We start from the raw sequence: 15,055 nt of genomic DNA on the forward strand, positions 1-15,055 counted from the left end.
GGCAAAGAGGGGCGTCTCGCCACAGATGAGGGGTCCCCAGTGCGCAGAGGGAGGCCTGGGCTTCAGTAGCGAGATGGTCAGGGAGCTGCGCCAATCCCCGCCCCGCCCCGCCCGATGGTCAGCTCTCGTCCTCCCTGGGGGTCCCTGCACCCAACAGCCGGGGGGCTGGAGACGGAGCTTCACATCCTGGCCCTCACGTCCTCACCGGGACCCATGCGCGCGCACGGGGGACGCCGACGCGCGGGCCGCGCGACCCCCGCCAGCCCATGCGCGCGCACGGGGGACGCCGACGTGCGGGCCGTGCGACCCCCGCCAGCCCCACACCTGTCGCCACGTCGCCGTCATGCGTCCGCCCACCAGGGACGTCCGGAGCTGCCCCACGAAGGGCGACCGCCGAGTCAGCGCCAGTTCCGCGGGGCCCACGCACGGCCAGGTGGGCCGCGAGGTGCCCCTCTTGTCCCGAGGACAGTGGGCGGGGGTTCGGGGCAGGAAGGGGAGGGGGCGGGGAGGGGGCACAGCGTGGAGAGGAGCCCCAGCCCCCACCCGGCCGAGGGCGGGCGACTTTCTGGGTGTTCTTCCCGTTTCTGGGAAGTGTATTTATTTTTTCTTTCTGCTGATGGACGTGTTCCTGCCATCAGCGCCCGGGCTGCCTGGCCGAAGCTGGGGCGGGGTGAGTGCGGGAGCCAGGAAAGCCATGCTGGTCCTGCGGTCACCTTCTGAGGCCACGGCCCAGGGTGGGGCTGCGAGTTTGCCCGGCCCGGCCTCCTCCTCCGGGACGGCCGGGGAGGCCACTTGTGCCTGACCCTGCCCGCCTGTCCTGCTCGCAGACTGCACGGGTTTAGATAACTGGGCGGGCTCTTTTCTTCAACCTTTTCAACCGCCAAAGAACCAAAACGAACCATTCAGAGGGAACACCGGGGAGGAAGAGCATGTGTTCTCAGACCCCCTGGCTTCGGCACGGCCCTAGGTGCTGACAGCTGTGTCCCGGGCCCCTCGGGAGCAGCCTGGTCCAGCTCAGCCACCATCGAGCTATGGGACTTGGGTCAGGGCCCCAGAGATGCTCGGTGCCCAGTCTCCTGACCTCACTCGCAGGTGGCGTGGAGGTAAAGTCTGCTCTAAACACATCTGGCCCATGTCGCCGGGTCTACCTGAGGCGACGCGGAACCTCCCACCTTCCTTCACGGGATCATCCAGGGAAACCCCGACCCTTTGCCCCGCCCACCCTGTGAGCCGCCGGTGTGACTTGGCTGTTGACAGAGCAAGGAGCCGAGGAGATGGCGCCCCTCGCTGCATGGGCTCGACCGTGTGCGGAAGGCAGCACCCCGAGAGGCCCACAGACAAGGGGGACGCCCAGCGAACCCGCAGGGCTGACCCGCACCGGCTGTCTCCCGCCCCCTCCACCCGGGGTACAGAGAAGCCGCTCCAGCCCTGCCTCTTCTCAAGTCTGTGACCCGCAGCAGGTGACGAGCCTGTGAGCCGCCCCGCTCGCCACAAACACCCCTCGCGGCATCACCAGGAGCCCCGATGACACGGCGAGGGCCGGGCGGTGTGCAGATACGAGGTCCCCGCAAGCCTGCCGGCTGCTCGAATGAGGGGCAGAAACGGAGATGACGGCCAGGCCCTCGGGCACCGCGCGGGCTCGGGCTGCCTGCCTGGTCCCGGGGCCAGCATGACCCGCCCGGATATAGCCCTGGGCGCAGCACAGAGACCCCCAGGCGTGGCCCTCGCGGACAGACACAGCTGGGAGGCGGTGACAGCGGGCTCGCAGCCCTGTCTGCGAAGCGCTGGCGCCCGGACCGCCCGGGCCTTGCGGGGCGGACACACTGGTGTGGCCACTCAGCCCTGCCGCTTCTCTGCAGACGCGCCGCGAGCCGTGACCCGCGGGCGTGGCTGTGTGCCGAGGGAACTTTATTTACAAAACCAGGAGCAGCTGGGCCTCCGACGACCTCAGGTGGAGGCATTTGCGAGGCTGAGGGAGGGCAGGGCGGGGTTGTGTCTGTCTGGGGGGCTGGGGGTGGGGGAGGTGGGCAGGAGCTGAGGCAGGTTGGAAGGGACATGACCTTGACCCTAAGCCCAGGAACAAGGAGCTCTGACCGCTGCTCCAGAATCCCAGACGGACTGCCCCAGCTCGCCCAGGCGGGGAGGGCAGGGGGGCGGTCAGGCCTCAGGGTGAGGAGGACCCTGGTGGGAGGACCGCGTGGAAACAAGCAGGGGTGTGGGGGTGGGGCGGGATGGACGGATGGGGGAGGGGGGTCAGTGGGCGGATGCAGGAAGAGGGGTACAGGGATTTATGCTCAGGAGATAAGCAGAATATCCAAAATGTCCTCATCCTAATCCTTGGAACCTGTAAATATGTTACCTTATATGACAAAAGAAACCGCAGATGGGATTCAATTAAAAACCCTGAGGTGGGAGATTATCCTGGGCTCTCCAGGTGCCCCCCGCCCCCAAATCACAAGGGTCTTTACAAGAGAAAGAAGAAGGCCGGAGGCTCAGAGGCCGTGGCTGGAGATGTGACCTTGGACCCGAGGTCGGAGAAAGGGAGGGGGTGGGGTAGAGAGAGGTCTGAAGGTGCCACACGCAGGCTTGGAAGGGGGCGGAAGGGCCCCGGGCAAGGGGCAAGGAGAGCGCCAGAGAAGGGATTCTTCCCCAGCCTGGGAAGGAACCCACCGGCCAGCACTCAGAGGTTAGGCTTCTGCCCTCCAGGGCTGCAAGGTAATACATGCATGTAGTTTAGGACACCGAGTTTGTCATTCATCACAGCAGCAACAGGAAACGCACACACTCGCCCTCGGCCTGCACACTCCCTGCCTGGACCCCCAGATCTGCCCGGAGGGACCCCATTCCTTCAGCAGAGGGCTCCCTCCTCCCACAGGGACATTGCAGAAGTTACACGTTGGAGCCAGCCAGCCCTCAGGGGCAGCGTGGCGGAGCCGTCCGCGTGGAAGACGAGAGCTGCCGCTACCTCCGCTGGGGGACCGGAGTCACCCTCAGACCGCCCTGTGCAGTCCACATGGGCACAAGGCCTGCTTGGAGCATGTCCCCAGTGGAGACTTTTCAGAACGAGGTTAAAAGAACAGGTTGAGATCAATGCAATTAAGCGTGAAACGTGGGCTTCGATGGGCTTCGGGGTGTCCAGGGGGCGCTGTGGGGAGGGAGGAGCGAGGGGGCTGAGGGCAGCCGGCGCCTCAGCCCGGCCATGCTCGTGACTAGGCGGTGGCCATGGACGGGCTGCCCACCTGTCCTGGCCTCAGTGTCCCCGTGAGGAAAGAGGGGTCCTGCTCTTCTGAGCCCCTCCGGCACCAGGATCCGGTCGTCACAAGGGCTTTCTTCCCCTGGACACCCAGATGGTACCGAGGTCCGCGTGGGGCTGCCCACCTGAATGGCCAAGCGGCCGTGACACACGGGCCCTCGACGGGGACTCTGCGTGTGCTGCGCTCGCAGGAGGCGTGAGGCCGAGCCACCTCTACCGTAGCATGGAGCCCGGCCCGGGCGACGGCGATCGAGCCTGTCTGGTCTGGGTGGCAGAGACCCTCCGGGTCACCGCCAGGGTCGGCAACCAGATGGGCACGTTGGAGGGATGACGGCCGAGGGGGTGGGGGGCGCAGAGAAGGGTCTGCACCCGGGGGGGCTGCTGCCTCGCTTCCTGCTCCGATGGCTCGTGTCACCCCTGGAGTGTCCCTGCTTGCTGGGCGTTCCTGTCCAGCTCCGGTCACTTGCGTGGGGCCTGGCTGACCAACAAGCACGTGTCCCGTCCTCATGGGGTCATTCTCAAGAACGGCCGGCCGAGCGGCGTGGGGCAGGGACGCAGCTCCCCCCGCAGGAGGCAGCTCTGGGCCTCGGCTTCCCCGTTGAGAGGCAAAGCCACACGCGCGGATCACACCTCTTTCCTCTGGGCGCGTCAGGCGCTTCTGAGCTGACTGCGGTACCACCGGGGAGTGGCCTTGAGGCATCCGGACGGACCTGGACACGCGTGTGCGGGCGCCTCGGTCACAGGGGGCGAGAACCGCTCGTAACATGAGGATGCGACTGTTTGTCCCCAAACCGCGAACAGCACGTCACCCCGTGTGCCCCTCGCCCCGCCAGGATCCGGATTGTGGACGCTTTGTCTGCTGTATCCTGAAGCCACCGCCACGTCCGTCCCCACGTGCTGACGCCCCCTGCAGACATGCAGGGACTTGGGAGAGCAGAGCGCGCAGGCGGCAGCCCCCTGCACAGAAGGTCCGCTTCCCACTGCCACCCCAGGGAGCGGCTCCCGGCGCCGAACTCTGCTCACGGCCACCACCGCCCGGCCAGGGATGACATCGGAAGGTCGGCTCTGTCCCATGACTTCCCTGCCCATCCCCAGGGTCAGCGAAAACCCCGGGGGCGAAACTCGGAGCCCCAAGCACTCTTTCTGTGAACAAAGGCTTCTCCTGGGACACATTTCAAAGCCGAATGATACTGGAGCCACTTTCCATTAAAGAAAGATCACAGGACAACCCCAACCACGAGCCGCAAACTCTCAGAAAGGGAGCAGGTGAGACCCTCCAACATGACAGCCTCGGAGTTCAGCGGCCCCGGCGGCCAGGCCGGACCCACCCAATGCCCCAAAGAGTCCGCCGAGCCCGGCGCTGCTCACGCGGTCGGGCCTCCCGGCCTGCGGGGCTGATCCGTGCTCAGCGGAACCTGTCTCATGAAAGCCGTGATCACGGCTCTACCATGTCGCTTTGCTGCATTCCTCATCCCAGACCCAAGCTCCAGACAGGAAGGGGAAGAGAGCAAAACTCAGCAGAAGGGGCGCCGCAGGGGCGGCCGGCTCGGGGCAGCCTCCCGGAGCGGGGCCTGGCCGGCCACGTGGCTTCGGCGCTGCTCGGAACGGTGCTGCCGATGGCGCTTCTCGGAATGGTGCTGCCGATGGGCAGCTGGCAGCACGTCCCCGCCCAGCAGCAGGGCAGAGCTGGGGGCGCCGGGTTCAGCACCCCACCCCCGCCGCGGGTGGCCACGTCCATCCGTCCGTCCACGGAGCCCTCTGGGGACAGGGCCAGACACGGCAGCCAGGATTTCCGAGGTGCCCGTGGTGTGGCCGAGGGGGCGGCCAGCCTAGACGGTGCCGCCTGCTCCGTGACCTCTCTCTGCTGTGCTGGGACGGACATCACGAGGGCCGCCACACACACACACACACTGGCCCCGCGTTCCTCTCGCGGGTGAACCCCACTCCTGGAGTCAGAGTGAGGCCCAGAAGCCCGCTCGGCCCCGCGAGTCTGGGGCGCGGCCTCCTGGACCAGTGGGGAGTCGGTGGGGTTCCGAGCCCCTCTGGGCTCCCTCTGGATGGACCCCACTGTCTCCCTCCAGGGCCAGCTCTACGTGCCCAGGTCTGGGGTTCAAGGGCTTCCCGGCCCATCTCTCGTTGCCCACGGGCCGCCAAGGGTCTCCCAAGCACTTCGCTGGTGCACTTTGCCCCACTAAGAGTGACCTTCTGTCCTCTCTCCACCCCCATCCCACCGGTCCTTTGAGCCAGTGTAGTGGTCCCCAGCGAAGGGAATGACATTTACAGGGTCGCTGGCCACAATTCAAACCCTAACTCTACCCTTCGCTTATCGCAGGACCTGGGGCTGCTTCGTGTGCCTCTGCGCGCTGTTTTCTCCTCCATGAGTCGGGACCGGCCCCACTGCCCGCCCCCAGGTGGACGTGCGGTCGGGGCTCCCTGAGCACGAGCCGCCCTCCCCCGCCCAAACGCAGAGCCGCCGTCCTCCTCCACGCAGCCCGCTGTCTTCCTCCGCCTGTTCAATCCGCCGCTGCGTCTCTTTGCTGCCCGCAGAGTGAAGGGCGGGCCCACTCTCCGTGCCCAGGCCCCTGGCCTGTGCGGGCGGGGGGACAGCGCTCCGTCCCACGGCTCTGGTGGGGCCAGGGAAGGCGGCGGTGTGGCCCCCACGCGAGTGGCTGTGATTGCTGGCATGCTGCCACGGCTTCTAGTCACAGGAACGTGTCCTGCCAGGACCTGGGACGCCTGACCGTCTGGGCTCATGGGACAGGTCTTACACGAAGGCATGAAACTTCGTTGGTCTGGCTCCCGACTGCACCTCTGAGCCAGCAGGGAGCAGGTGAGGAGAAGAGGCTCCGTTACGACAGATCCGAGGGCGGCGTCGGGCCAGGGACGGGGGTCCAGGACCTCGCACACACAGGGTCTTCTTGCTTGGAGGTCACGCAGCGACCGAGCTGGGAAAGGGTCGTGGTCACACTGCTGGTCGCTACCCACCCCGCCCAGTGTGACTCCTGCCAGGTCAACAACTTCTCTGAACCTCACGTGCCCGCGGCCGGCTGCCTGGGGGTTTTCTCAGGCCACATTCCTTCTGCATGTGAAAGTGCTTCCCCTGGGGTAAATGTCGCCGTCAGCCCTCGGCGGGTGTTTTCCAAGCTTTCTGTAGAGTCATCTATTTGTGGCAGGAACACAGATGCCACGGGAACGGCCCCGCTTGGCGGCATGCAGGCAGAAGCCTCTGCACCGTGAATCGTCGGCTCTCGCTCCAGCCACGGGCCCCTCCGTGTTCCAGGTGTGATGTTTAAAACCCATCAACTGTGACCCCTGCGACTCAGAACCCGCCCCCTACGAGCCGGGGAAGAGGCTCGAGTTCTTTACCAAAAACAGTGAGGCCGCGTAGTAGGACGGCACCTTAAATTAGACATGGGAACGAGGTTCCCGAGAGAACAAACTCTGGAGGTCTCTCAGATTCACCGATTCATGGGCAGACCGACGGCCGCCAGCTGTCCGTGTCTCTGATCTCGTCCCTCGAGCTGGCGCTGAGGATCGTGGCCGTGGTGACTTCATTCTGTGCTGCTCGAGTATGACTAAATACTGAGAGGTCGGCTCAGGTGGGCTCCTGTCGGAAGCCGGCACGGGGGGGCGGGGGGAAGAGAAGCTCGGGGTCCTGGCGGCCCACCTTGAACACGCCTGAGCACACGCATCCGCTCCCACCACGCTCTCCCCGCCGGGGCGGACCTTGGACTCCAGCCTCTGCAAACCACTTTGCTGCTTAGTGCTGTTTTGGCCAGAGACAGCAATTTTTCTTTTAGTCAGAGGTGAGAAGGGTTTACAGACAAAATGCCAGTTTGGACCTGTGCCCCTGTTGGCTCTTGCCCAGCCCCTCTGTCTGGACAGTGCCCGGGATCTGTTGACCCACATGTCCCTTCACGACAGACATTGTAAACACACACACACACACGTATCTGAATAAAACATGGTTCTGTGGATCAGATGAAGATAAAAAAAATTCTGCACTCTCATAAGAAAGAATCACATGAATTGCGGAATCTAGACATTCCCGTCCTGTTATGCAGCATCTGGGGACCTGCTGTCCCCACAGAGATGCCCCATGAGACCGTGAGCCTTCGCTCAGGTCACTGTGGAGGGGGGGGTTGACAGGCTCCCCCAGTACACGGGGTGCTCGGGGACTGTGCCTGGCCCTTCGCCCCACAAACAGCTGTGTCTGTGGCCCCGTCTCCCATCCTAGACCCAGGGAAGCTGACCGTCCACCCCGGAGCGGCGGAGACCCCGGGACCCTGGGCCTTCCCCCTCCCCACGCCCTTTCCGGCCTCCAGCAGAAGTCCGGGCAAGGCCCTTTCCTGTTCCAGCTCTCAGAGGGCTTCGTGTGGCTCTCGAGAGCCATCGGCTCCTCTTCGCTCTGCCCCAGCGGTTCTCCGAGTGGGTCCCCAGGCCGGCATGGTCAGCGTCGCCCCGCACTCACTGGCCATGCCCCGCTCTCGCCCACTCCGGAAGGTGCTCGCTCAGGCGGGGGACCATGCCTCACCTCGCTTCAGCTTCTGGAGACCTGAACGGAGGGACGGACGGACGCAGGCGGGGTGACGTCACGCCGCAGCCAGGAGAAACGAGCGCGGACGCCAAGGCCAGAATCCCCCGGCGGCCGGTTCCCTCATTGGTCTCCGCGTTCGTCCCATCCTCGGATTCGCCATGTGGCTCTGGACATCAGACATCAGGCCCTCACCTGCTGTGGCACCCCCTCCCTTTCCATGGCCCGGGCTTTCGAAGCCCGTACTCCCTGCTGGAACCTCAGAGGGTCGCAGCACCCCAGTAAGGAGCTCACGCGCTCGGTCGTTTTGCTTCACGCGCCTGCAACGCCGGCCCACGTTCCGCAGCAGCGAGGCGCACGCACCTGCCGTCCGTTAAACAGGACGCGCCGCGCACGGAGCTTCAGCTGCATCACGTTACTGATCCTGCAGGATGGGCGGCCGCCTCCTTACTGTGGCCTGTTCTACCGGGAAGCTAAGTAACTCACCCAGCTGCCCCGCTACTGAGTGAGAGGGCCGGGCTTTGGACCCAGACCCACTGTGGGGGCCGCACTGCCGAGCCCTCCTCCACCGAGTGCACGTCGCTCTAAGGTGCTAGACCCCAGGAATCACTGCGTTAAAAGAAATGAGGCGAGAGGAAGAAAATTTTAACTCTGTCCCACGAATAATCTGAGTCATCTTAACCTCTTTCCTGTTACACGTTCCCTTAGGATCGCTACCAAGGAAGGAAATGCATTTTCCACAAAACTGCAGCCCGATCGGGTTTCGTATTCAATATCTACAAATCCAAGGACGGCATTCGCACGCCGGCCACGCTGACGCCACGTTCCCACCGCGGCTCCCACCAACCACAGGCCACGCCCAGCCCGCGGGTCCCGCCAACCACAGGCCACGCCCAGACCGCGGGTCCCGCCAACCACAGGCCACGTTCCCACCGCGGCTCCCACCAACCACAGGCCACGCTCAGACCGCGGGTCCCGCCAAGCACGGCGGGGCTGCCGGGCCCCCGTGGCTGCTGGCGCGAGCGAGGGCCTTGACGTCCCTTAGTTCTCACTCACAAAAGTCCAGCCACGAGATTAAAATGCACAGCCCCTGATAACATCTCACCTCCTCCTAAGACAACCTCCGCGGACCTTGTTCCTGAGCCAAATTCCGAAGTGCTGTGTTGCTGGGAGCTTTGTTCCAAAGGTGGAAATTTCCACTCAGTAACTACAGACGTGGATGCTTCCATAAAAACAGTCTCGACCATGCAGTGCTCGTCGGCCGGCAATGTGAAGTTCTCGAAAGACCTTCCAGAAATAATGAAGCCTCTAGCTATCAGGTCCATGCGAGAGCACAGCCTTAAAAAAGAGGCATTTATTCACACGTCTGAAATGCGGGGGGTCGTCCTAACCGTAGGCCCCAGCAGGACACCTGGGAAGCCTTAGATAAGGAACAGCGTAGGAATTCTTGCAGAGAACAACTTACCAGACGGATATTATTATTTATGATTGTGATGATTTGTAGGTAAAAACCCTTAACGAAGCCAAGAACACACAAACTCTGAACACGTCGCGCAGACAGGCAGGAGCCCGCCGCAGTCCCGGAGAGCGTTGCTCAGTAGCTCCCCACTCTGCGCCACTGAGATAAGCGCCCTTATCAGCCCCATTCTGCAGAAGTATGAACCAAGGCCCGAAGCACAGAGTTAAAAGGGGTGGAGCCAGGATTCAAGAACAGGCTACCTGACCCAGAATCCGGGCTCTTAACCACAACCCGATCCCCCGGCCGCCCACCCCTGATGCTCTGGGAGAGACCAGTGGTTGGGCTGACCCAAGGAAACAGCACCCAAAGGGCACCAACGAGGCCGTCAGAGATGGTTCATGGGCCGACACGGCAAGGGGAAACCGAGTCACTCCACTTCCTCCGGCCCCTCGCCTTTCCCCCCCACTTAGGCTCTTCTCCTAGCATTTAGGGTTGTGCCCTTTCATTCATTCACCTGGCAGGCGTCTAGTGAGAGCCAGGCCCGGGGCTGTGCAGCAGGGACGAATGGTGACAGTCATGGTCCCTATTTGGAAGCTCAGAATGAGGTCCCCAGGAAGGACCCTAGCCACAGAGGTGGGGATGAAGGAAGGCAAGCTTCCTTCCTGCACCCTGGTGAGGCAAGGTGGGTTCCTGGCAATGCCCTACTCGTACCAAGTGGCAAAGAACACACAATATTGAGTGCACAGACCCATTTTCAGCAGACGGCCCGCCTGGCTAGCTCGCAGGGAGTGGCCGTGGAGAAAAGAGGCCGGGGACTGGCAGGAAAGAACCCTTTCAACCAGGCTTAGCACTTGGAAATTTATGTTATAGATGCAAATCCAACTCCGAAATCCTGAAGCACAGAACGCCCCCGGGGAGAAAACGATCAGATGACAATCGCCGACCTCATCTCTAAGCCAGATGAAAAGAGGAGACAAAAGTTTGCACGGTTTGGCCCAGGGCACATACATGGCACATTTGGGACAACCGAAGGAGGGCGTAAGTCAGCAGGCTCCCGGCTCACCATTCAGGACCTAGCCATTCTCCAGACAAGCTGATATGCAGGTCTTTAGAAACAGGAAACCCGCAAGCTTCCTCTGCAAGTCTCGAGGGGGACTCAGAGAAATGAAACTAAACGTAAGGCCCCCCCCCTTCAGCCAGACTTCTGTATATCGTATGCTCTTATGCTAGCAGCACTCATCGTTGTAAGCACGCCGCCTTCCTTCTGTAAAGATTTTCACCTGCCTCGCCAGCAAATCCCCAGGAAGACAGAGGGAACTTACTGAGCCGAAGTTCCCCACTGCCACCTCCGACTTCCTGCACTCTACCGTGAGTCTCGGGGACTTGAGAACTCTAAGCTCTGTGTAGGTTTACAAAAATGCCAGCTCTGCCCCCCTAAAATCAAACAAGCAAGTGAAACCCAAGAGTATGAGGAAAATCATTAGCCTTTGGCCCCCTTGCGTTGGAACCCAAAAGGTGGCGCAAAACGTATGAATGACGGTGTGTCACGTTTCATAACACACTGAAATTAAGCCCAGAGGAACCGGATGGGCCAGGTGTCCGGAGAAGGCACACACATGCTGCATTGTGACAATGGGGGACCTTTGCCCCCTGCCCTAATGGTCTCCAGGGAGCAGTAACGCAAGGCACCTCTGATCCCACCAGGGGGCGCCGCCCTTCCAGGCGGCAGAATGGAGCCCAACTGGCAGAAATTGTGCGCATTATTGCAGTTGTGAGTTCACTCAAAAAAGTGTGCACAGGTGCTACAGAGAACACACCGCAGATTCAGCCACTACGTCTCCCAGCCTCCCTAGCACGCCCAGGATGGAGGTGGCCGGGCGGGGAGCAGGGGAGCAGGGGAGCGGCCGCACTGCAAGGCGGCCGCTGGGTTCCAGCCAGCTGACTGGATCCCCGCTCCGGATTCCTGAGGGGAATTTCAGGACTCCGAAAACCACCCAGGTCATTTTTAAACGCTGACCTGGGAGCAGGACCAGGGCTGCTCGCTTCCTGTCAGGCCTGCTCGGCCCCACCCAAGGGGCCCTGCCCCTTATCACTTTGCCCACTTCATCAAAAGAAACAGGAACGTTTACAAACATTCGGCTCCCCTGTGTCTCGCAGAAAATGTGCGACCTGCCATTCGTGGCACTACCTTCCAACTTAAAAAGAAGTCTGGAAAATTCGCGAAGCCTCCGCACTCGGATGAAAGCCACAAGGACGCAGACACCCCAGGACGGACTTCCTAAACACCCGTGTGCTGTTTCATTCCAGTGAAGTCTCCCAATATGCTTAAAACGACGGCAAAATAATCACCATCAGTTAAAAAAATAACTCCTTTCATCAGATCCATTTTAGAGACGCTGGTGTAAAGTTAGGCCAGTGGAAAAGCTCTGGCACTTTCGGGGGCCGGCTTTGCACCTCCTGGGGTCCAACGTGAACAGCGGGGCCCCCGCCGGGGGGAGGCCGAGACCCCGCCCGCGCAGGTGGCCGCAGCCAGGGACCCCAGACGCCCAGCACCATCCCTCGGCTCCAGCTTAGCAACAGCGCCCCGCGCGCAGCCAATCGCGCCGCGCCGCCGAGGTTACTCGCGAGCGTTGACCGGGAGTAACCCGGCGCGGGCCGCGGCGGCAGCGGCGGGCGGCCACTGCGCACGCGCGGCGGCGCTCGCCTGCCCCGCCCGCACCTGCGCGCGCCCGCGCGAAGGGTCCCGGCGGTGGCTTTCTCTTCCAGCCATTGAGAGTTTGGGGTTCCCAGAGAACACGAAAGTCCTCCAGACAGACACGGCAGGAGTGTCCGGCCGCCTGGCGGGGTCGGTGAAACATTACCGCGGGCCGCGTCCCGCGGAGTCAGCATGGCACCAGCCGGGGAGGGGGAGGGGTTTTAGGGTTTTACTCCATATTTAAAGCCCAGGGAAGAGCCGGCGGTCCAGTCCGGCGACCTGGGCCTCCCCTTCCCTAGAGGCTGTGGGTGAAAAGCACCCTTGGGGACAAGCCAGTCCCAACGCCCTTGGAAGGAGCGTCTGGGTGCAGGACGGGTGGCCGGTAACCCCATCCTGAAGGGTGAGCAGAGGTGCCCCGCATAAGCCCCCAGCCAGGTGCACTGAGGTCACACCTGCTCCCATCTCTGCCCATGAAGGACATATGGGAACCCCAACTCCAGGGGAGGTGGGGAGGCTTTTCGTGGCACCTCTGCTGCCACTGGGGTCTTGGGGTACATCATGGGCAGCATAAACCTAACATGGCTCATTTTAGGGGGCCTGAGACATGGCATGACGGGGAGAGGAGCTCGTGGAGAGGCGTGGAGTTAAGACTGGAGGTTTCAGCTGAAGCCCAGCTCTGCCTCCCTCTCCCCACCCACCCCACCCAAGGTGTCCACACCGATATGCTTTCCCACGAGGGCTGAGTGATGCAATGTGCAACAGCAAATAGCACTTGCTTAGTAAACAGTTATTTTTAGTTAAAAAATAAACACTCTCCAAAAAAAGTAGGAGGGGAGAAATAATAACTGAGAAATCCCATAAAATTCCTGCTGAACGGTTCACTTTCAAGACAGGCAGTGGAGATAATCAAGGGAGGGACTTTTTTGCCCCAGCTCACCCGCCCTGCCTTTTGACAGTAAAAGAAACAGAAAGAGTGACTCACATCTGCTTTTCTCCACCCTTATAAGTTTACAAACAGCACATTCTGGCAGGGGCTCCCGCTCAGTGCCCTGTCCCATGGGTGCCCCTCTGATGCCAACACCCAAAGCGGGACTCTGGCCTCAGTTCCTCCAAGGGCCACGTGCCTCTCACTTCCTCCTTTCCGGGTGGCCCCCGGTCTTGATGCGCTTGGTTACTATTTGTACTTGGTTAGGCTTTTTTCCTTCCAGCTTGTGAGCTTATTTTAAGACCAAGATGAAGATGTGTTGTTCTGTGGAGTTCCACAAAGAGGAACTCGGATCAGCCAATGAACGTTACTTGAATTCACATTTCAGTTCAACGGAGAGAAGCCCTTTTCTAAAGATTAGATTGTGCAGAGGTGGACCTGGCCGCCCAGGAGAGTGCCAGTCCCTAGTTGTGGGAAGTGCTCAGACGGAGGCTAGCTGCCATCGGGGATGGGACAACGATTGCCCTGTGGGTGAGAAGTAGGACCCCGGGAGCTCCGAGGCCCCTTTGGGCTCCAAGATCCGGACTCTAAACATAGTTCTCAGTGGGACATAATCACAATTATCAGTTACTCTGGCATGTCTTAATTTTGACACCAAATGTCATTTACTCCACAGGGCACGAAGGTGACTAACAGGGACACAGCTGACAATGTGAGAAGTGAAACTCCACCTGGACCCTGAAGGCACAGTGGCCTCTGTCCCTGACACTGCAGACTCTTCCCGCTGCCTTTTCTCGTGTGATAAGCGAAAACTCTGTTTTAGGTAGATTTTATTTGAAGGTAAGCTTTCTGCTGAAGGTTCTGGAACTTCGTTAGCACAGGCTTGATAGAGAATCACCCCATTCGACAAACATCTGCTTTGTAGGGTCCCCTCCTTCTAAACATATTTAATCCAGCCCATGTGGTTACCTTTGTTTCTTAAATTAGGGGATCTGTTGATTCTAGAACCCTGCTCGAAAAGACCATGTGTGTGGTTACTAAAGTTTTTTTCCTGCCAATTTGTAAACAAATGAAATGGTTTCATGTTCAGCAAAATGTCACCCTGGGTTATTTCTTGGCCTGGGCAGGTTAGGATCTGTTTTTTAAGAGAGGACTTTAATTCGAGAACATGAAGTTTCCAAGATTCGAGCATTTTCAAGGGGTTAAAGGCAGGCAGGAGGGCGCCCATGCAGCAGATGAAAATGAGTGTGGCAAGAATGTCTCCAAAAAGTGAAACAGTGACCCAACGCCCCACTGAGCAGTCCTGCACACTCCTGCTGAGGAGACCCAATGGCTCAAGAACAGGTGCACCCTCTGGGGCGGTGACAGTGTGAGGATGTCCGAATGAAGAGCCAGCCCATCGTAAGGTGCCGAGGGTGGCTGGACATCGAAGCGAAGGAGGAAAGGGGACCTCGAAGCCCATGCTGGCAGGGCCGCCTCGGCCCTGTGGACGGGGCGCACTTGCATCGTGCACCCCTGGTCCCAGGGGCCAGCCGATGATGGCTGGGCTTCCACGTGGTGCCTCAAAGTGAGAAGGTGAGCCGGCCAGAACGGGAGGCATCTGGGCTCCCGGGACGTGACGTTCTCCTTGTGAACTAGCAAACCCTCTGGTTTCGTACCCGGTCACTGCACATTCGTCTGCCGCGAGTCTGCCGTGAGAGTCAGCCCATCCTCAGCGTGTTTCCAAAGCCTCTCTCAGAGCTCATAAGGCTAAAGATCAGAACCTTTCCGGAAGACCCATCATCAAAGGGGCCTGCTGGGGTCCTGCCTGCCTGCCCCAGGGAGCCGCCGAGCGCTGGGAACCTGAGAGCCGGCCCCAGAGGGGAGCTCCGCGTTCGGCTTCCTTTGTAAAAGCGCCAGCTTCAGCCCCGGTTCGGGCTCACCGCGATGCCGAGATAAAAGTCTGGTTACGATCTCCAACGACGACAAAGGCAGAGTATGTAAAAGCAATTTCCTTTCGTGCCCAAAAGAACGCTCCCCCTCCCTTGGCGTGATGGTTCCCAAGAAGCACAAGAGTCATCCATTCATGCTAACGGAGCAGAAACCCCCTTCGACCCTGAGCGGCCTGCCCCCCGAAAACCCGTGGCGGCCCCGGGATGCCTGCAGCCCCCCTTAACTGGCCGCTCTTCCCACCACTGCTTTAGCCAGTT

At 61.0% G+C, this 15,055-nt stretch overlaps 1 protein-coding gene across 4 annotated transcripts in view; it reads right to left on the reverse strand.

Moving 5' to 3' along the window:
* The window catches only part of ABCG1 (ATP binding cassette subfamily G member 1), a 54,135-nt gene that overhangs the window by 16,702 nt on the left and 22,378 nt on the right, over window positions 1–15,055 (reverse strand). The window contains exon 1 of one of the 4 annotated variants that reach the window (XM_036218832.1): window positions 7,788–8,221. The exons of the other annotated variants lie outside the window; for them this stretch is intronic. The gene's annotated coding sequence lies outside the window, so the exon portion shown is untranslated. Of the gene's footprint in view, window positions 1–7,787; window positions 8,222–15,055 lie in introns of those variants that run through there. 4 annotated transcript variants of the gene reach the window in all.

The sequence above is a fragment of the Rousettus aegyptiacus genome, unplaced genomic scaffold (genome assembly GCF_014176215.1).
Source record: "Rousettus aegyptiacus isolate mRouAeg1 unplaced genomic scaffold, mRouAeg1.p scaffold_m13_p_4, whole genome shotgun sequence".
NCBI classification, from domain to species: domain Eukaryota; kingdom Metazoa; phylum Chordata; class Mammalia; order Chiroptera; family Pteropodidae; genus Rousettus; species Rousettus aegyptiacus.